General features: G+C 39.1%; 1 pseudogene; it reads right to left on the reverse strand.

The window, feature by feature from the left end:
* Positions 1-1,244: 1,244 nt before the first annotated feature.
* Positions 1,245-21,556, reverse strand: LOC121158945 (annotated as a pseudogene).
* Between the last annotated feature and the right edge of the window lie 284 nt (positions 21,557-21,840).

The following is a 21,840-nucleotide window of genomic DNA, read 5'->3' on the forward strand; positions in this document are numbered from 1 at the left end:
ATATATAAAAATCATCTGAAATAAAATAAAATAAAATAATTTATTCATTTGTATTTGAAAGACAAAAAACAGAGAAACATAAAGATTTTCTTTTGACTTGTTTGTTTCCAAAATGGTTAAATCAGCTGGAGCTTAGCTTATCTGAAGCCAAGAGTTAGGAGCTTCTTCTGGGTCTACCATATGGGTGCATGAGCTCAAAGACTAGAGCCATCCACTGTTGCTTGCCCAGGTCATGAGCAGGGAACTGGATTAGTTAGAGCAGCCAGGACATGCATTAGTGTCCACTGTGGATGCAGATGCTGCAGGATTATCCTACTGCACAACTATACCAAGCCCATGGAGTAGCTGATTTATATGGATATTTGATTTTATCATGGGTATTTTACAATTTTTTTAGATTTATTTTATTTTTATTGGGAATTCAGATGTACAGAGAGGAAGAGAGACAGAGAGGAAGATTTTCCATCTGATGATTCACTTCCCAAGCTTCCCCCAATAGCTGGAGCTGAGTCAATCTGAAGTCAGGAGTCTCCTCTGGGTCTCCTACAAGGGTGTAGGGTCCCAAGACTTTCAGCTGTCCTTGACTACCTTCCCAGGACAGCAAAGAGCTGGATGGGAACTGGATCTGCTAGGATACTAACCAGCACCCAAATATGATTCCAGCCTGTGCAAAGCAAGGACTTCAACTGCTAGGGTTTCATTTTTGGCCTATTATTTATTTATTTATTTATCTGTTTATAGAGGTTTATTTATTTTTATTGCAAAGTCAGATATACATACAGGAGGAGAGACATAGAGGAAGATCTTTGTCCAATGACTGACTCCCCAAACTTCCGTAACAGCTGTTGCTGAGCCAAACTGAAGCAAGCAGCCCAGAAACTCATGGTGCAGGATCCCAAGGCTTTGGGCTGTCCCTGACTGCTTTCCCAGGCTACAAGCAGGGAGCTGGATGGGAAGTGGGGCTGTTGTGACTAGAACCAGGATGCTATATGGGATCTTGGCACATTCAAGGTGAGGACTTTAGTCACTAGACTATATCACCAGGCCCTACAATTTGTCTTTAAATTGGAAATTGAGACAAGGAAAAAACAAAATTCTTACAAAGGAAATCTTTAATTCTTCAATGAGATGAATTGACTTATATTTGCAGCTTTCATTTTGAAGATGGCTGGATTGTGTTTCTCAATGCAAGCGGTTTAAAGTTTGTTCAAGTACATCCTGGGGCTCTTGTGACCACAATGTAACTACTGTATTTTCAAGTCCTCAAGCACTTCCTGCTTTGTGATTCTGGCCCATGCATCAGGGATTTGACCTTTACCTGTAAATTTACCTGCAAAATTAAGCTTATATTTCTCTTCTAGATTTGATCTGAAGTGATAGACAAACCACTTCCAATAGGGCTGGTTGGATTTAGCTGGAGCGATGCTCCATGTGGCATAATCCTCTCCTGCAAGTCTGTAGCTCTTATACAGGATTTTCCGGTCATCTTCAAAAACATTCTATAATCACTTGCAACATGGTAGTACAGCAATCAATGTCAAAGTTGTCTGTTTTATTTCAAATCCAGCCACTGACTGCTCCAGGACGGTGGAAGGGAACACTGTGCTCTCCATCATGTTCAGGAATTGTGTTTGTGCAGATGCCTCTGCAGAAGGGACACTGTTTCCAGCAGCCGCAAAAGTGTTCAGAGAGTATTTTCTTAATTGCAGGAACCATTTCATCTACAGGCTGACTCAAGCGGTTCTGTTCAACTCCCCCTTAGTGTAGGATCCAGAGCTGCACTCAAGGCTTGCTCGAGAAATTGCATGTCTTTAATCTCCTGGTGTTCAATGCTTATCAAATCACTTCGTGGAAAGATGAGGTTGTTCCCAAGGTGATCACAGAACAAATCCAGCCACTCAGAGGCAGTGCTGCTTTTGTCTCTAGCTTCTGCTGTGGATTTATGAATAGCAGAGAGCAGGGCATTTTTTATGTCATCTAAACTTAGTTTTAAAAAAGCCTGTATTGTTTCAGCCCCTGATCCTGAACAGTACTTTCTAATACATGTTTCAATGTAATTCTTGAAAAATTATTTTGGATTTTTAATATATTGACAATACTTTTCAAAGTTCTCCTCCTCTGCCAGAGAGATGAGAATGTGTTTCTCCAGGTTAGCTCTGTTTCCGTTGAATTCAGAACAAGTACTTCTCATGTCCCCAGCAATTTTAGGGACTGTTTTTTGCCTTGTGGTGGACATAGCTGGAGAGAGTTTCTTCCATAGAAAATTAACAAATGTTGTGATAGAAGTTGCTCCTTGACAGGAGATTTTAAAATTCACGAAGAAATCATCTTAGACTCCAAGCAGGTAACAGGGTCATTTGCTCTCTTGAATGTCCTGTGCATTTCCTCAAAACACTGTGAGGCTCTTCTAAATAAATGCAAAGATATGTCAATCTTAAATTTGTTTGTAAATGAGTACCTTTCTTTTCTGGGTGCAGATTTCACTTCCTTATCTATTATTCTCAGGATTTTATGGAAATCACTGGAATTGTAACCACGTTGTTGCAAACGAATGTCATTAATAGTTTCCCCAAATCTTGTAAAGATGTGGTTGTTAGTCACATTAATGGTTTCTTCATCACGGGCCTCTAAATGATTTCTGAAAACTCATTTTAACATGTCTGATATATTCAATTTGAAATATATCACCAGAATTTTTATTCAATGTTCCCACTATATTTGGTTCACGATTAAAATGACTCAAAAGGATGTCTTCAGAATCTAGCTCAATGTTAGGCTCTTTGACTTGAGGGAAAGTTGAGGACACATCATGGACCCATTTTGTCCAAAGTTGATGGAATTTCTGTTGTACTTCTTTCTTACTTAACACTTTATTCTTTTTTTTTTTAAAGATTTATTTTTATTATTTTTTCATTGGAAAGGCAGATATACAGCAAGGAGGAGAGACAGAGAGGAAGATCTTCCGTCCGATGATTCACTCCCCAAGTGAGCGCAACGGGCCGATACTATGCCGATCTGAAGCCAGGAGCCTCTTAGACAAAGCCAACTTCCTGCTCTGTTCCAGTAGTTCTCTTTCATAGTCTGTTTTTTTTTTCTTATTCAGCATTTCTTGACTTTTTAAAATTGAATATGTTCATCAGCCTTTCTAAAGCTATCTGAAGTAAGTGCATCTTTAAGCATGGAGAGTTTATGCTCATAATTTGCTTTCCATTGAATCAGTATTTCACTATCTAGATCTTCATTTAAAAATTTTTCAAATTCTTGCTTGATGGCTTCATATTTTTCTGTAATTGGATACTCAATTGCTCTTCTGCTGAGTGCCTGAATTTTTCCATTCTTAATCTGGTTGGTCAGCTGGTTCTGCAGTTCCAGCACATGACTCCTCAGTTGCCAGGTCCACTGGTTGTACATGGTTTCCAGTTTGCTCATGGCTACAACTTCTCTGGCATTCCTGAAACTGAAAACAAAGTTCTCACTCAGCAGAGCTTTCCACAAATCTTGAACACGGGATTTTACATCTGATATCTTCATGATGCTTCCCTTGGATTCCTGTTTGGCACTCGTAAGAATATTACTTTTCAATTCCTGCACGTTGAGGCTGTAGCGAGGATTGGGAGGGGCCATGGGAGGATTGCCATCCCAGAGGTGAGCGAAGTAGTAGACCTGAGTGTTGACATCAAACTTAATGACATCATTGAAGCAGGTGATGTCTGAGCACTGTTCTTGTTCTGCTGCTAATTTTGACATTTCGTCTAGTCTCTGCACTAGTCTCCTACGTGCTTCCATCAATTGGTCTTCAGCAGTAACTTCCCCCACATTCTGATGGACAAAGATGCAACTTGGTGAGATTTTCACTTGTTTCATCCTCAGAAAGACTTGGACAACTATCTGTAGGATATCCTGCATCTCTGATGGATTCTCCCCAAATATATTGATGAGAGTCAAGTTCCCAAGTCCAGTGACAAAGGTTGCCAACTCATTGTCCCTCTTCTGGGATTTATTACTGAGTTCTGGGGCTCGGAGACCTTCAGTATCCACAACCAGCACAAAGTCAAAGCCAAATTCCTCTGTGAATGTCTCCTGCACCTTCAGGAGCTGCATGTAGGCCCCCCGGGTACACCTGCCTGCACTGACCGTGAACTGTAGCCCAAAGAGTGTGTTCAGCAGAGTGGACTTGCCTGAGCTCTGCAGGCCAAGGATAGAGAGAACAAATAGCTTTTTGTCTCCAAGTTTCTCTTCAAGCTTTTCAAAAATAGCTGTAACCCATGTTAGAGGTACATATGAGGCATCCCCATCCATCAGCTCAATGGGAACACCAGATATCATTAAATCTGCAGCAATTTCTGGAAGGGAAAGAACAATACTCTCTTTTTTGGAGGATGATTCTTCCAGAGCTTCATGGATTTGGCCAACTTCTCTGAGAAGTTGCTCAACTCCGAGGGTACAGTTATCTATCTCTGTTGAAATTGCCTGTATCTCACTTTGCCAGTCTTTCAGAGAACTACTCTTTGGCATGTTTTTCTTCTCTACTTGTACCTGTAACCACAATGACTTTTGCTTCTCATGCAATTGTTCCAAGTGTCCTGCAGTAATATTATCCAAAAACACACTCAACCACTGCAAAAAGTAGAGCTTGTGGTTAGTTTTTGAATTTCCCTGAAGGATTTCCAGAAAGGATCTCATTAAATCATTGAGAGGAAAAGCTGTGATGAACTGTTGTTGCCGTATCTTCTGTTTCTCTGCCTCAATATCACTCTTGCATTGTGCAATATTCTGATTCTCCTTGTCTCTCAGATGGCAGAGTTCTTTGTTCTTCTTACACCATAAGTGCCACAATTGTCCTTGAAGGGGCAAAAACTTTTCCTTAATCCAAGATAACTCTGTTTCTGACAGGAGGACCATTAGAAACTGTGCCTTTTCTTTGGCTTCCTTGCACTCTCTCTGTTCTTCATCTATAAAGAATCCTAGCTGGTGAGCTTTAATGGAACATTCCTCTAGACTCAGAGCTTTGCCAGAGAACACTAACAATCGCCTGATTGCCGTTGTGATCTCCTCTGTTAATTCTGCTTCATTTCTATTCCTGATGCCAATTCTCACTCTCTGACCAGGAGTATTGACCATGCCTTTTTCTTTGTCATCACACAACAAGATCAATGGTCTGGATGATCGGCATAGGTCACGAACAAGCTTCCTATTTTCTTCATTGTTATCAGAAAATTTCATGAGGACCACAATGAGAGAAGAGATTTCCTGCAGGAAGGTGAGCTGCCGCTTATGCTCCTTTGCATCTCCATGAAGATTGGTGAAGGTCACACAGCTGTCAAATCTGTCTCCATCATCACCACCAGGACAGAACCAGCTCACTTCCACCACACCTTCCATCAAGAGACAGTCTTTTATACTTCCTCTGCAGTGACGGTGAAAAAATACACTGTTTTTACGTTGTCCAAGAAGGCAGTTCATGATCTGAGATTTGGAAGCAAAGAAGCCATTTCCAATTCTAATGAAGGACACAATGGGAGTAGAGACACAACACATCTGCTGATTCCTATAACTGTTCTTTATACCTGGTGATTTCTTGACCTGCCAACTTCTCCTGATTTGCCTGAGAGGCCAGAGGCAGAATTCAATCTGAGAATTGCAAGGATTAGGCACGACAAGGGGGAGGGCAAACTGACAAATGGCAAGTTTGCCCAAAATATACTGCCTGGCAAAATCATCTACACAGTGAAAAATTGCCATCTGAATGTCCATTGGGTGAATGTGGGGTTTGGAAAGATTTGTGGATGAAGGTTTAGGAGAACTAGGATCATCTTCAATAAAGTCCTCATATGGATCAAAATCCTCATTATCCTGATTCAAAGTTATTGAGTCTACATGGTGTTCTGTGCCTCTTTCATCTTTAAACACCAAGTGTCTCAAGCCATAATCCAACATTAGCAGCTTTTGCAGGAAGTAAAAGGGAAGCTCCTGTTCAGAGCTGGGCTTTGTGTCATGCACAGAAGTTTTGTAGATTATATGGAAGTCAGCTTTGCTCATCCTTTTTGGGTAGTACTGTTCTAAGCCTAGCCTTTGCAGTAGGCCTAGGAAGGGCCTATTTTCTATGAGCTCCCTTGTTCTGTTTTCATCTTCTTGTAGTTCATGGGGTTGGTTTTTCCCAAGAAGGACATTTTCCAATTGCTTTGTCACTTTGTCCATTTGCAAGGAAGACCTACTGGCTTTATAATCACCACTGATGAGCAATCTCAGGTCTTTCTCTAGAGTATCCCAATCATGATCTGCTCTAGGTTTGCTGAGGATGTAGGCAACCTCTTTAGACCATGATTGCCCCATGAGTTGTTTCATTAATTCTAGACGTTGTCTTTTGTCTTCTGGAGAAACAACTGTGTCTCCAACTGTGGCTATCAGACCTGTGAGTATCAGGAATGCCTGGGCTCTGTAGGTGGAAACTCTTTTGAATTTCTGATATTTATGGTTGACAGTCAGCACTTCATTCAGCAGGAAGTTTAGCTCATCTGCCCCTACACACTGAAAAGTATGGTTTACCACCTGATAGCCTGCACCAGTTGCAATGGAAAGTAACAAGAGGCATATGTCTGTCTGCCCTGCCTCTTGAAGGTAATTCAGGAAGCATCTGAGAGCTGAGCTGATTTCATAATTGGCCTTTCTTTGAGCTTCTTCTATTGACTCTGCAGACTCAGAGTTGACCTTCAAATCCATAAGTTCTTTGCAGTTTTTTCTTAGGATGTCTACTAATTCAGAAAATTGGGAAAAAATTGCTTGCTGTAGCTCTGGATCTCTCTCTGACTGGAAGGTCCACTGCATGATAGAGTGAGCCTTAGGGAAGTTTGTCACTTTGTAGATGTGAGGATTCAGAAGACTGTGCAATTGAAATTTAATGAAATTAGTCTTGTAAGTGGAAGTCTGCTTGCAAAACTTCATAGTTTTTACTAGGAAATTCTGCAGAGCATCATTTGTAAGACATGTGCTAATACATGTATCATAAGTTTTGTTTTTTTGATTGAGCATTTGCATTTGCATGAAGTTAATTAAATTTTGAAGCTGGTCTTCAGGATTAGATACTTCCCACGATTGCACACCCCCTAGGAAATCACTAACATTTCCAGCACTCAGTAGTTCCTCACCACTGTGGATTTGGGAATTGAATCTCAAAACAGCAGTGCATGTGTTTTTAAGGTACCAAGCTACCTGGAAGGCATTCTTAAAATCACTTTTGTGGCTAGAGAGGATAATGTCCCAAATGGACACTAATTTATGTCCCCAGTAAATAATGCACCAGGTTTGATTGTTGACAACAAGGCCAGTTTTCCATTGCACAAATTCATCTGCTTCTCGTGGGCCACCTCTCTGGGCCATAGACAATTGCACTTTGGTTTGGAGATTTTGGAGTGTTTTTCTCAGAAAGTGTGCTTTTGAATGAGTGTTGGACACATTCCCAACTGTAAATACAGTCACTCCAAAGCCACTGTAGTTGCCCCTGCTATAAACATCCAGGGCCTCTGCTGACTTCTGTTTCACTTCTGCTGGATGATCACTCTGGAAATCCTTTAAAACGGCCTTCCACCAAAAGATTCTTCTTAGGTCCAGAAGACCTTGGTTAGCATAAGAACTAAACCCATGGGAGAAATTATCTGTCCTGTACTTCAGTTTAGGGAGGTTATCTGGGTATGAGGTCTGATGCACGGAGTCTTCAGTGCACTTCAATTCTTGCAAAACATCCTTGTATACTTGGACTTGATCCAAGGAGAAATGGTAGGAGGCCAGGGGAACATAGCTAAACTTGTTTGAGCAAATATAAGAGTGCTCAGAACGTTCTTGTGTGATTTTCTTGGATCCTGAGTATTTGCTCTTATCCATACCAACTTCTATAGCAAAATCCAAGCCTATATCCTTAGCTAATTCCATTATGATTAAGCCTAACTTCTCTATACTCTGTATGAACATGGACTCTGCTTCATGGGAGGTGAATTCAACTGTTTCCATCTGTGCGTCCTTCTCAAGTCCAAAGAGTGACAACTCCTCTGGCCGTCCCAGTAGCTCCTCTCTCCTTTCCAGCTGATCCCTTTGTTGGCTGGTTTTGTAAATTCCCTGCCGGGCCAGCCCTCCAGTTGCCCATCTTACCAGATCTCTGTCTGTAATGTTTTTCCTGGGAGACACTGTCCCCTTTGTAAGCCTGAGTTGTCTCTGCATGTTGTCTAGAACCTCCTGAAGGGGCTTTTCAGGTGGTGGCCAGTACTCCTCAGGTATCTCCATTGGTTTCTTCCACTCTTTTTCCTTTCTCCTCACCACCTCTTCCTGACATTTCCTCCCTATTGATAAGTTCTTCAGCTCTTGCAGTGCTTTGTCTGCCTGCATCTGTTTTTGGTACATTAGTTCCATGGGAGACTGCTTTGACTCTGAAAGACCTGACTGTGACAGGTGCAGCAGCTTCTCCAGGGCCCTTTTCTCCCACGCATGTCGTGTCTGGTCTTTAAGCTTCTGGAGGTCCTCTTCATCGAGGTGTTGTAAGGCCTGGACACAGGTCACACCCAGGTGTTCCTGCAGCATTGGTAACCAGTACTCAGCAGTCAATCCCACTGCTGTCAGCCTCTCTTGGAGAACTTGTTTCCTTTCATCTCTCAGGAGATGTTCATCATGGGTGTGGCCTCCTGTGGCCATGGCTGTGTGAAAAACATAAATGCAGTTAGGCTGGCTGCTTCCTGACCTAGGAAATATTAACCTCATGACTGAAAGGGTGAGGATAGAAAAGGCAAGTCCCTCCTTTAATTGTTGCAACATAAAATTTTTGGTAACATGATTTGTAAGCACAAATCAGCATTGCGTGTGTTAGCAAAATATCTTGGTTTTATTACCAGAGTGAGTTGCAACCTAACTGATTTTGGCATTTATTTCATAGAACCAATTTGATGGGGATTGTTAAGCTTTGAAATGAAATTTGAAAATGTGTATGTATTTTAAAACTTGGTGTTTATTTGTCATACATTAGTAATAGTTCCAATTACTTATCTTTTGTCTCTGTGTTTCTGTGAAACCCGGACTGAAAACTGGTTCTATTATTAATTCTCTATCAATTTTCTTGACATGTTCAACGATATGTATTTTTCCTTTCCCTTCTGTTTGTACCTTCCCCTCCCAATATTTATTTATTTATGTTTTTAATTGAAAGAAGAGTGACAGAATAAGAGTGATAGAGAATAGAGAGAGTTTTTTCCTGCTGGTTCATGCCCCAAATTCCTTCTAGGTGGAAGCACAGAAATCAGATGCTCTATCTGAATCTCCCACATGAGTGGCAGAAACACTAACATTGTTGGGCCATCACATCCTGATTCTAAGGTCTATTATCAGGGTGCAGCATCACAGATAGTAAAATTGGTCAATTGCATTCTGCTGTGGTTTGCATGTTCCAAAGAAACGACTTTTCTCATGGTACCACAACATATAGTCTGCTTCTTATATTACTCTTTTGTCCATGTTTTCTTTGTTGTATGCAAAACTATTCATTAATGTATTCTACACATTTGTATGTAGACTCTAATGTTCTCTAGTATCCAATGGCTCATCAAGTGTTATGCTATGTTTTCTCCTTCAATTTTCTTAATGACATATTCTTGGATCACAGATGAGATATGATTTCACAAGTTTCACCTTCATACATCCATTTCTCTTCATCATGCAATTCCTGTCCATTGAATGTCACTAATGTACCACTAGGCCAATGGGTATGCTACTCATCCCTCTTCTTTTAAGAGGTGAACTTAACTGACTATCTGATTTCTTTCTTTTTCTTTCTTTCTCTCTTCCTTCCTTCCTTCCTTCCTTCCTTCCTTCCTTCCTTCCTTCCTTCCTTCCTTCATTCCTCCCTCCCTCCCTCCCTTTCTTCCTTTCTTTCTTTCTCTTTCTTTCTTTCTTTCTTTCTTTCTTTCTTTCTTTCTTTCTTTCTTTCTTTCTTTCTTGCTTTCTTTCTTTCTTTCTTTCTTTCTTTCTGCCTTTCTTTCTTTCTTGCTTTCTGCCTTTCTTGCTTTCTTCCTTTCTTCCTTCCTTCCTTCCTTCCTTCCTTCCTTCCTTCCTTTCCTTATTTCTTCCCTTCTTTCTGCCTTTCAAGACTTATTTATTTGAAATGCAGTGTTCTAGAGAAGGGGAAGACAGGAACAGACACATAAAGATCTTTCATCTGTTGCTTCATTTGCTTCATGGCCACAATGGTTAGGGGGTCAGGCCAAATGCAGGAGCTATGAGTTTTCAAAAGCTGCATGAACAAAAACTCTTACTTGGCTTAGAAAAATCTATTTAAGAATTATTCTGGGGAAGATTAAATGTAAAAGATTTTTTGGATGAACTAAGGAAGAAACAGAAAACAAATAGCTGGATAACCATTATGCTAAACACTTAACTACCTCAATTTTTCATTTACAGTTCTCAAAGTTCTGCAACAGGATTTTAAAATACTTATTTTATATCATTCCAGCAGAAGTAATATTTTCTTCCTGAATCAAAATAGAAGAAATATAACTAGAGCTGAGGGGAAACATTGTATAGCAGAACACAAGCCTGTTTTTAACAAAAACAACAAAAAGTAAATTGGATTTCCTTTTTGAAAAATCAGCATATTAAATTCATTAATGCTATTGTTAAAGTATACAAATAAAGTTTGCTGTAAGGTACATTGTTCTCAAATTGTATCTCATTATTTTAGCAAATTTATTAAACCCAGGAACGAGTGATGAGCACTGCTTGAGTGTTGGTATCTCCACCTATTTAAAAAATATACTTAATTAGTTACTTTTAATTGAAAGCTTGAATTACAAAGAGAAGGAGACACATGTCTCCAATCCACTTGTTTATTCTACAAATGGTAACAGTGATCAGGGGTGGGCCAGGCTGAAACGATGAGCCAGGAACATCTGGGTTTTCTATATAGGTGGCAAGGGCCCAGGGACTTGGGCCATCTTCCACTGCTTTCCCAGTGGCATTAGCAAGGAGCTGGACTGGAAGTGGAGCACCTGGAACTTGAATGGGATGCCTTATGGGATGCTGATAAAGCAGGCAGCAACTTAACCCACTGTACTACACTGAACTCCCAAATTTACCAATCATTTAAGAGGAAATTATACCAATTCATTATGCTTTATATAGAAGGATGTAAATACTTGCTGACTGATTTTGAGAAGCCAGATTAATTTATAGTTAAAATCAAAGACATTATGAAAAAGTATAAGCAAACATGTCATGAGCAAAATATTAGCAGATCAAATGCAACAATGAATAAAATAGTTCATATGCCATGAACAAATGATATTTTTGAGGTGTATAAGAACTGATTCAAAAACTAAAAATCAATGCATGTGGATATATCAATAGAATTTCTAAAATTATGACTATTAGTAAACAGAAAAATAATTATATAGGGTCCACCATCCAATTTTGGTAAGCTTGAAAAATAGGGAGAATTTTTCAGCTTGATAAATGCAGACATTAACCAAATCTCTATACCACTTGTAAAAGAATGGTTTAGATCTAAAAGCACAAATAAAGAAAAAAATGATGGATGAGGCTGCATTGATCCTAGCCATTATTGCAGTGATTACATGCTTGAAATATTTGGATTCAATATCCTGCTCCAGCTGTAGCTTCCAACACAAGCTTCATGGCCATGCAGACCCTTAGAGGAAGTGTGCATGGCTCTAATAACTGAGTTCCTGTTACTCCTATGGGAGACCTGAACTGAGCTTCTGTCTCTTTACTTTGGCCCCAGCCCAATCTTATCTCTTTCCCCATGAACTATTTCAAAAATACAGAAGTAAATTTTTTTTTAAAAAAATGAAGGTTTGGAAGAAGATATTTGAAGCATACAGCAACTAAATGAGCACTTGTTTGTCTTCCCCAAATTCAATGATACAGACTCCAAGTAAACATTTTTGCAAGAGATAGAGGTTAAATATTGACAACGGTGTGAATGTATCAGTAAGATACAACAAGTATAAGGCTAGATGTTTTTCCTAGACATTAAATCATTGGTTGGAATGCATGCATCCCACATCAGATTATTTGGATTTAGTTCTGAGCTCTGGCTCCTGAGTTTAGATGCTTGCTAAATTGGTATAATTGATATAATTTCCTCTTAAATGATAGGTAAATTTGGGAGTTCAGTGTAGTACAATGGGTTAAGTTGCTGCCTGCTTTACCAGCATCTCATAAGGCATCCCATTCAAGTTCCAGGTGTTCCACTTCTGATCCAGCTCCTTGCTAATGCCACTGGGAAAGCAGTAAAGATCCTGGAAGGCAGCATGTGATAGCAAGAGTAGTCATATTTGTGAACCTTACATTGGCATTCAAACTTTGTAGGCATTTGGGGAAGAAACCACTGAAAGAAAGTTTGTTGTTGTTGTTTCTGTTTATTTCCTTCAATATATCTCTGTAAATACAAATTTGTATTTAAAAAAATATTTATTTTCATTTGAAAGATTTCACAGAAAAAGAAAGAGAGAGAGAGAGAGAGAGAGAGAGAGAGAGAGAGAGAGGGAGTGGTCTTTAATCTGCTAGTTCACTCCCAAGTGGTCACAGCTGCCAGAGCTGAGCTGTTTCAAAATTAGGAGACAGATCTTTTAGCAAGATGGTGGTATAGGGCGTAGACAAGTGCAAACTGAAGGACTATTATCAGCCAGGGTGAAACATAGAGGGCAGTTTCCAGAAATAATGGAAAAGGGGTACCAATGGCAAAGGGGTACCTAAAGGCCCTAGCACATGGGGAAATGGCAGGTACAACAGAGCACTGTTGCAGTGACCAGATAACCTGGCAGTGGTTGGTGAGTGGTAATGCAAACTCCACCAGCAGTCAGAGCTCTAATGACAGCCAGGTGGGAAAGGCAGTTGGATCTGCCACATGGGATGGAAGAAGCCCAAATCCTTCCTCACAGGATCCAAGGTCATTGGAACAACAGACAGGATCCCTGAGTAGTCTGCAGAAACAGAAGAACAGTAAGCTTCCTTTGGGACTAGGGAGAGAAGCTTTCACTGGTCCTTACTTAGTTCCAACTTTGAATCCCTACCTTCTCTTGCAATGACCATCAGGATCGCTCCGGAGCCCCCCCACCCTGAAACAAACAAAAAACAAACAAACAAAAAACTAGAATAGATATTCAGAGAACAACAAGGAAAGCTTAGAACCGGACAGGAAACGGTCAGCGTGGATTCACATACACTTTACTAGGTAGGACACAATGATTAGTTACTACTCACTAAGGTATTGAAGAATTTTCTGCACATTCCTCCTAAAACTGTGCTACACCTGAACTTGCTTTGTTAGAGTTATAAGCCAGTTTAGACTATCCTAAAAACTGCCAAGTTCAGCAAAATTATGCTTCAACTCTATAAACTGCTAAATACTTAAATGAAAGTAGACACGAGACAGCTGAATAGTACACTATAGCCTCTTAAAGGTATATAGCAGCTGGTTGTATATGAACTAAAAGTGAAATGTCAATGAAGTAGTCACAGGATGTGGTTAAGAATTTGAATATTCTAACATATTGGTTACATGTCAATTAATTAGATAATGGTGTAAATTGTTGTTGATGTTGTGTTGGGGCTTTTAATTGATCGGGATGATATTTTGCCGTTCTACCTTCAGACCAGAGATGGTCTCCCCGAGAAACCGTTGAACTTATCTGGACAATAAGATGCTGGACTTTATGCTTGGTAAATGCTTGCAATGAAAGAATCTCAACTGAATTCAAACTGTAGTAATGCAACAGCGTGGAGGAGTCCACCAAGGGGAGAGGGGTTTGGAAGGGGTTCAGGGAATCTGAGAGCCTATGAAACTGTGTCACATAATGCAATGCAATTAATAAAATTAATTAATTAATTAGAAAAAGAACAACACATTGCTAAAATGACAGGACCAAGGTATAACCTATCCATATTAACCCAAAATATAAATGGCTTAAAATCATCAATCAAATATCATGGATTAATTGATCAAAAAACTAAGTCCATGTATCTGTTGCATATAGAGGACACATCCTATCAACAAAGAACAGCAGAAACTCAAAATAAAAGGATGGAAAAACATGTTTCAAGCTAATGGAAAAGAAAATTGACCTGGCATACCTACTCTTATATCAGATAATATAGACTTTGACATGAAAAACATTGAGATGAAGAAGAATACCTCATAATGATCAAAGGATCCATTCAGTGAGAACAGACCACCATAACAAATATATACGCATGAAATGCCAGAGTACCTTGCTATGTGAAATAAATATTAATGGATTTAAAGGGTGAAATAGACTTCAATGCCATAATGGGGACAGATAGACAAGACAGAAACTCACCAAGAACACAACAGAACTCACCCAGACACTACAGCAAATAGACACAGATGAAATCTACCGAAATTTTCAACCTTCAGGGAACATACTTTTTTTGTATTCATCAGTATATAGAAATTTCTCCATAGAACCCGGATTAGCCATGTTATATAGGTCACAACAAAAACATCAGTAAATTTTTAAGAGTCAAAATTATGTTATACATCTTCTTAGACCATCAAGGAATCAAACTAGAGACCCATAAGTCAAAACACAATGAAGAGAAAATAAAGATGGCGGAATACGGTAAAAACACATTCAAACGGACGGAGAAACATTTAATCAGGAAGAAGCAGAGAGGATATATTTCAGGAAATAGGAAAGGACAGAACAACAGCAGACGGGTACCTGGAGACTAACAGACACAGGAAAGCAGCAGGCACAGCAGTGTGATAATATAGTGACTGATATTCCAGCATGGTGATCTAACTCCACCAGCAACCAGGTGGGAAGGGACTTTCACTGGGAGCTTGGGAGGTGAATCCAGACGGGGAACTGTCCATCCTGCTGGTACCTTTGATTTGACCAGGAGCAGAGACAGAGCAGCAGATCTCAGATGGGCAGTGCGAGAACAGAGTGAATTTCATAGCCCAGTAAAGCCCTAGAGCCAAATTGGGTGCCATTTTGAGTAAGGAGGAAAGGTTAAGGGAAAGTACGGAGCATGCTCTGAGCTGGGGGTGAGCTCATTTGTGACTCAGTGAACTGCAACAACATGGCATTCTACAGTTTCCACCCAAGACAGGTCTAGGTAGACCTTAGATCTGATGCCAGCAGATCAAGAACTATAGTGGAGGTATATTAGGTACCATTTTGCGCACTGTGGCAATACCTTTGGGACTGCAGGGGACAACAGTGAACTGTGCATGTGCTGAGCTCATCAAAACTTGCTGAGGTCCCACAGGAAAAAAATACCAAGTGTGACATCGTACCAGTCAAAATAAGTCCGTGTTGTACCCAGACATAACGTCCAAGAAGTTCCGACAATCAGCACCACCAACAACCTAACTACATAGGACACCTGATATCACTCTAATCCTGGGACCTGCTCCAACCGGAAGAGGGAGAAAGGTTGCAGAGACAACGACGCAGCCTCAGCACGGTATCACAGGAGGTGGAAAGTGGTGAGCCAAGCTATGGGGCTGTGGAAACCTCGCTGGAAATCTGACATAAGAAACCCAGACCTGGAACTTGCTGGAGGTTGTGGCACACGTGGCTGAAAGCAAGAAGTTGTGTACAAATTGCAATTAGCAAAATCGCATTATAGACCTGTGGGTGACAGAGCTTAAACCTGCCCCAAGGAGAAGATTCTGCTAAACAGAAGTACAATGATCAAAAGCAAAAGAAGAGACAAAGGCACAATGAATATTACTGAAGATGCTACTACAAAGGAGCAAAACCCTATGCCAACCTCTGAGTTCACTGAAGAAGACATTGAGAAAATGGAGGACACAGAATCCATAAGACTCATTTTGAAGATTCTGGTCAAAAATGAGAAGCTCATGCAAGAGTTCAAAGAATTTAAGGAAGCAGTAAAGCAAATCAAGACTGATATATCAGAAATAAAGAACACAGTAGAGCAAATTAAAAGTACAATGGAGAGTCTCCAAAATAGAATGAAGCAAGCAGAAGAAAGAATCTCAGAATTGGCAGATATCTCCTGTCACCAGGGGGAAGCAAACAAAAAGCTGGAAGCAGAGCTGGATCAGGCCAAAAAAAGTATTCGAGAATTGAAAGACACTATTAAGAGGCCAAAACTAAGAGTTATGGGAGTTGCAGAAGCTGCAGAAAGAGAAGCTGAGTTTCCAAATGTATTTAATGAAACCATCAAGGAAAATTTCCCTAATCTGGAGAAAGAATTAGGAAACGAAATCCAGGAGGGGCACAGAACTCCCAACAGGCTTGATCAAAAGTGATCTTCACCACGGCATATGATCATCAAGCTCTCTTCAACAGCACATAAGGAAAAGCTCCTTAAATGTGCATGTGAAAAAAAAACATCAATTGACATATAAAGGAATGCCAATTAAGCTCACAGGAGATCTCTCACAGGAAACTCTACAGGCAAGAAGAGAATGGCGTGACATATTCCAGATTCTAAAAGAAAAAAAATTGTCGGCCTAGGATAACATACCCCGCAAAGCTTTCTTTCATCTTTGAAAATGAAATAAAATTCTTCCACAGTAAATAAAAGCTAAAAGAATTTGCCTCTTTCAAACCTGCCCAACAAATGATACTTCAAGATGTTCTCTTGACAGAGAAGAGAAATAGCACCTACCAAAACCAAAGACAGATGGGAAGAACAGCCAGTAAAATGACAACAGAAGACTAAACCAATGAACAACCCATTCCCATAATGACAGGACCAAAGTAGCACTCATGTGTCTGTAATTCTGAATGTAAACAGCTTAAGCTAATCAAATGTCATAGATTACTAGACTGGATAAAGAAACGAAACCCATCTGTTTATTGTCTGGAGGAGACACACTTCACCAACAAAAATCAGTGGAAAGTATATCGCATGGGTTTTGTTGTTTTTGATTAGTTTTATCCCTTCAAAACACTTTCTTCTGATTAAATCATTCAATGACTTGTAGATCATGCAGTGGCATCATTTTCTTCAAGAAGGTTCATGATTTTCATTTCTTCAGCTATATGTTAGTCATTTAGAAGCATGTTATTTAACTTCATGATGTTATTAATATCTTTTTTTCTCCCTGATGTTGATTTTGTCTTGTGGCTTTTCATTTAAGGGGATTTATAGTAGCTGTGTAATGGAGACTCTCTTATCTGGTAACATGTCATTTAACTTCATGGCATTGTAAATTTCTATTTTTCTTTCTATTGTTGATTTTGCATCATGACTTTTCATTTGAGGGGATGGACAGTAGCTGTGAAATGGAGACTAACATCCAGATGTGAGGATGCAGTATAGTATGCATTTCTGCTTCCAGACAAAGATGGACTTACAGTGAAACTGTTTACTGTATCTTGACAATAGGATTCTGGATTCTCTGCCATTGCCCATGCCTGCAATGATGGACATATGACTGAGTATGAAGAACTATATGTTAGTAATGATATAGAGGAACTAGGTGGGGTGTGAGGGAATTGGGGAGGAGATAAGGCAATATGGAACCATATCGTAAAATGAGAGCAATAATAATAAAATGTAATTTAAAAAATTCTAAATTCTGTTATTAAAACCCCAGCTGGTTCAATACTGAAGTAGACTTAATATCAACGTGGATAGAGTGGTCTAAGAGTGAACATGTGGAAAGTTGGTGGAAATTCATTCAGAAAACATCAAAAACCAATATTGAAACATACAGAAAAAGAATGAACTGTATTCAAATGAATGGAATACAGAATGAAATAAATCTCAAATTGAGTCCAACAAACCTAGCAAAGAAAAAAATAGAAGCAAAACAGAAAATCAAGGGTATAAAAAACTAAAATGATGGAAGAATCATCCTGGCCCTAGCGTCTGTTTCCAGCTTCCTACAAATGCAGACATTGGGGCGCAGCACTGGCAGTTTAAGTAACCGGATTCTTTTTTTTTTTTAATTACAAAATTTAAGATTTTTTTTTAAATTAGAAATACCCTTATTTACATGAAGAAACAGAGACAGAGAGGAAAATTCTAGCATCCACTCATTCATTCCCCAAGTGGTGGCAAGGTCCGGGGCTGAGCTGAGCTGAAGCCAGAAGCCAGGAGTTTCTTCCAGGTCTCCCACATGGGTGCCAGGTCCCAAGGCTTTAGGCTGTTCTTTACTGCTTTCCCTTGCCTGTGGGTTACAGGCAAGAAGCTGGAACAGCCAGGATTAGAACCAGAGTACATATAGAATCCCAGATGATGCAAGGTGAGGACTTTTGCCATTAGGCTACAACTCCAGACCAATAGCTGGATTCTTGACAAGAGATGGCATATGAGCTAAACTCACAGCTCTGATTTCAGCCCAGGCAAATCCATGAAAATGTTCAGGATAGCTCTATTTATAGAAGTCACAAACTGGAACAACCAACATGTGCACTTATACAAATAGGTTAGTAAATTGTGGTTTATTCAAACAACTTAATTTTGTGAAACAATGAAAGCAAACTCAGCTACACACAATTATATGGCTTAATTTCACATTAAGGTGAAAGAAAGAAACTCAATGTAAAAGAATAAGCTGTGTGTTTCTATATTGAAAAATAGACAAGTAGAACAATTAACTTATAGTGCTCCCATATTTCCAGTATCTTAAGTATTAAAAGAAATCACTTATTAATAATCTTTTTTTATATTACCCACAGATACCACATCTTTATCATTATACATTTGCTTTATACACTCTTACTGATTTCTTCTTAAATGCCATACACTTTTCTAAGTAGTGGTTCATGGGAGATAAATAAGAAAAGGTCTGTGTGGAAGATTTAAAAACACAAGCAGCAATACATAGCTATGAAATCAGGAAAGATTTATTTCAAATAAAGCATTTGTTCAAATTTCTCTGAGGTTTGTCAAATTCATTTGGTATACTCATTTATGTCAAATAAAGATACATATCAAACATCAAATTTATATCAAATAAAGATATATCAAATAAATAATTATATCAAATAATATATGTATCATATATATATATATTTGGTATATTCTATTCTGTAGAATGCAGAAGCCATTGGTCAGTTCTTTTTCACCTCCAAATATTTCATTTTCACACTTAATATCCTTTCTTACCTCTGTCTGCTCTCCAAAGTAGTTTGGGGTGTGCTAAATCAAAATTTTCATGCACTGTATTAGTAAATTGACTATTTCATGCTGCAGTCACTTCAATAACTGAAACTTCAGAAAGGGCCCTTTGAGCTGTCTTTCGCTACACATAGCAAACAAACCATTGAGACTCAGTTGAAGGGGTGTTCCACCTGAGCCAAGGCAGGCAAACAACCACAATTATTGGAGACTGGCAATTTTGGCAGCCTAGGAATTCACTAGAGGAACTCTTACTTTCCACCGGCTTTTACAGCCTTTTCCTGTGTCTTAGAGAAATCTCTAGCATTACTCCCTTATTTTAGAACTTCAGGTGTCCTGTTTTTCCTTCATGAATGTGTTGTTCCTTGCCTCAAAAGTATAAAAAGATCTTGCTTTAATCATTTCTTTAGATTGCACTCTCTTTGATAATTCACCACATGCATACAAATTTATTAAGATGTTTATACTTTTTATTGTTAGTTAACTTTGTATTATTTTGGATCTTAGGTAGATCCAAAAAGCCCCACATAAGAACTGGTGGGTGGTAGAGAAGATCTCCTTCTTAATTCCCCAAAGCAGAAATGTCCCTAGCCTCTCATAGTACTGACTCTGTTCCCTGAATCTTGCCAACATTTTAGTCTTATTATCAGTATCTTGAATTGAGGATATTTTCAGAATCTTACTGTCTTTCAGTTTATGTAAAAACATGCTCACGTCTGTCCAATTTTGTGCAGGTTGGATCCTCTTTGTAATTTTTTTCAATCTTCTTTCTATTTACATAATTGGTAGACTTTTTTCAAAATATATTTTAAATCTGCATGCTTGATTACATTGATTTTGAACGGCTCCTATTCATTTCCCATTAGGTTTTTACATAATGTTCCCATAATTCCTAAATACATTCTCTACATGCCTAATACATTCAAATCACTTAGTCTGGAAGTCTCTCTGCGATTTCATACCATTTGTCGTATTTATTGACTCTTTCTCCCATCTTCTATATGATAATGTGTCTATCACCCAACTTCATCACAGAAAATGTGCACTAGAGATTTCACAGAAATATGCTAAATGTATCAGAATTTATTTCACACATTTGTTGAGAATTTACAGTGTGCTAGGAAATGCTGCTAAACCAGATCCTTGCACGTGAATGGCTTATATTTGAATACAAAAGGCAGATTACAAACTTACAAAAATATCAGATGGGAAGATCATTTCAAAATGGCCCTTTAGGCTCTTCTTGCATTTATAGTTTCTGTCACATTTTAGTTTGCCTTTTAGATCGTGCCCCACAGCCTGTCTATTACTATCCTTTCACATTTAAAGTTTCTCTTTAAGGATGTTGGATCAGCTATGTCAATATATTATTCAATTGTTACTGCGTGCTAAGTGTCTAGGTTTAATTAATTGGCCAAATTTTCTTCTGAGAATTAAAAAAAAATTGTTAACTTACTTGAGAAAACAAGAGAGATCAAGCAAGCAAGTGAGAGTGAGAGAATCTGATGGTTAACTTTTCAAATACCTTCTGCAGATGGAATCAGACCCCCCCCCCAAAAAAAACTGTAAAGGAGCCAGGAACTCAATCCATGTACCCAATTATTTGAACCATCATTAGTTGCATCTCAGGGCATCACTTTTCTGAAAACTAGAATGGGCAGTATAACCAGGATTCAAGCCCGATATCTTCAATACAGGATGCAGGCATCCTAAGTGGCATCATAACCATTATGACGTATATTATATACTACAACATCTCCATCATTTGACAGAAGTAAAGGGATTGTTAGCTTGACCAAATATTAAATTTCTCCTTTTACCAGTATTCTGAGCTCTGACTCTTCTCCTAATCCCACTATGACCCTCCTAAGTTTGCTGATCTCAGGGAAACATTCCCTCATTACCTCTCTCCCTCCTTACTGAGCTTTTCTGCCTTCTGTATCTGTGCTCCACGAAACAAACAAACAAACAAACAAACAAATAACGACTTTCTGCTGTGTCTTTGAAGACCTTGAAGCTTTTATGCTTGTATTGCTTTCCTTGTTTCAACAGACATCCTCCCCATTTTACAATAATACTTTTGAAGAGTCTCTCTTTACCCGTGTTCTGATTTGATTTACTTAATAATGCAGCCTACCAAATGGTTTCTTGTTTGGTTAGATTGTGTGTTCATTCTGCTCCCAGATTTGAAACCATTTTTTTGGAGCAATGATGATACCACATTTGTTTGTGTTCCTTGCATGTCTTAATCCCCCTTTGTCCCTAATTGTTCCCTATGACTAATTTGTCTATTTCTCACTTTGTTCTTTACCTACCTTTTGTCTCCTTGAGGCTAAGTTCCTATCACCCAGCTGCTCCAGAGAGATCTGGTGGAGTGGGTTCCTTCCCTGAGGTTGGTAGGCTGCCGACTCAGGCTCCTGCCCAGGGCCTGGTTCCTTATTTAAGACAGGGGGCTGTATGCATCAGAGTAAGCAGCAGATAAAGAACTCAGTTTCACTTTTTCTTTCCTTTGTTCCTCCATTTTTTTTTCTTTTATGGCAGCCATTCAAAGGAATCTTTTATGTATCTTGAGTCCTGATAAACAATTTTCTGAATCTTGAGTGTACTCCTTAATAGGTGTCTCTAGGAACTGGCCTAATCAAAATCAAATGTCTCAAAGTTCAGGTAAGAAGGAATTCTGCATTATAAAATGAGTACTACTGGCCATAGTCC

Source organism: Ochotona curzoniae, unplaced genomic scaffold (genome assembly GCF_017591425.1).
Source record: "Ochotona curzoniae isolate NIBS_2020 unplaced genomic scaffold, NIBS_Ocur_1.0 contig_4017, whole genome shotgun sequence".
NCBI classification, from domain to species: Eukaryota; Metazoa; Chordata; class Mammalia; order Lagomorpha; family Ochotonidae; genus Ochotona; species Ochotona curzoniae.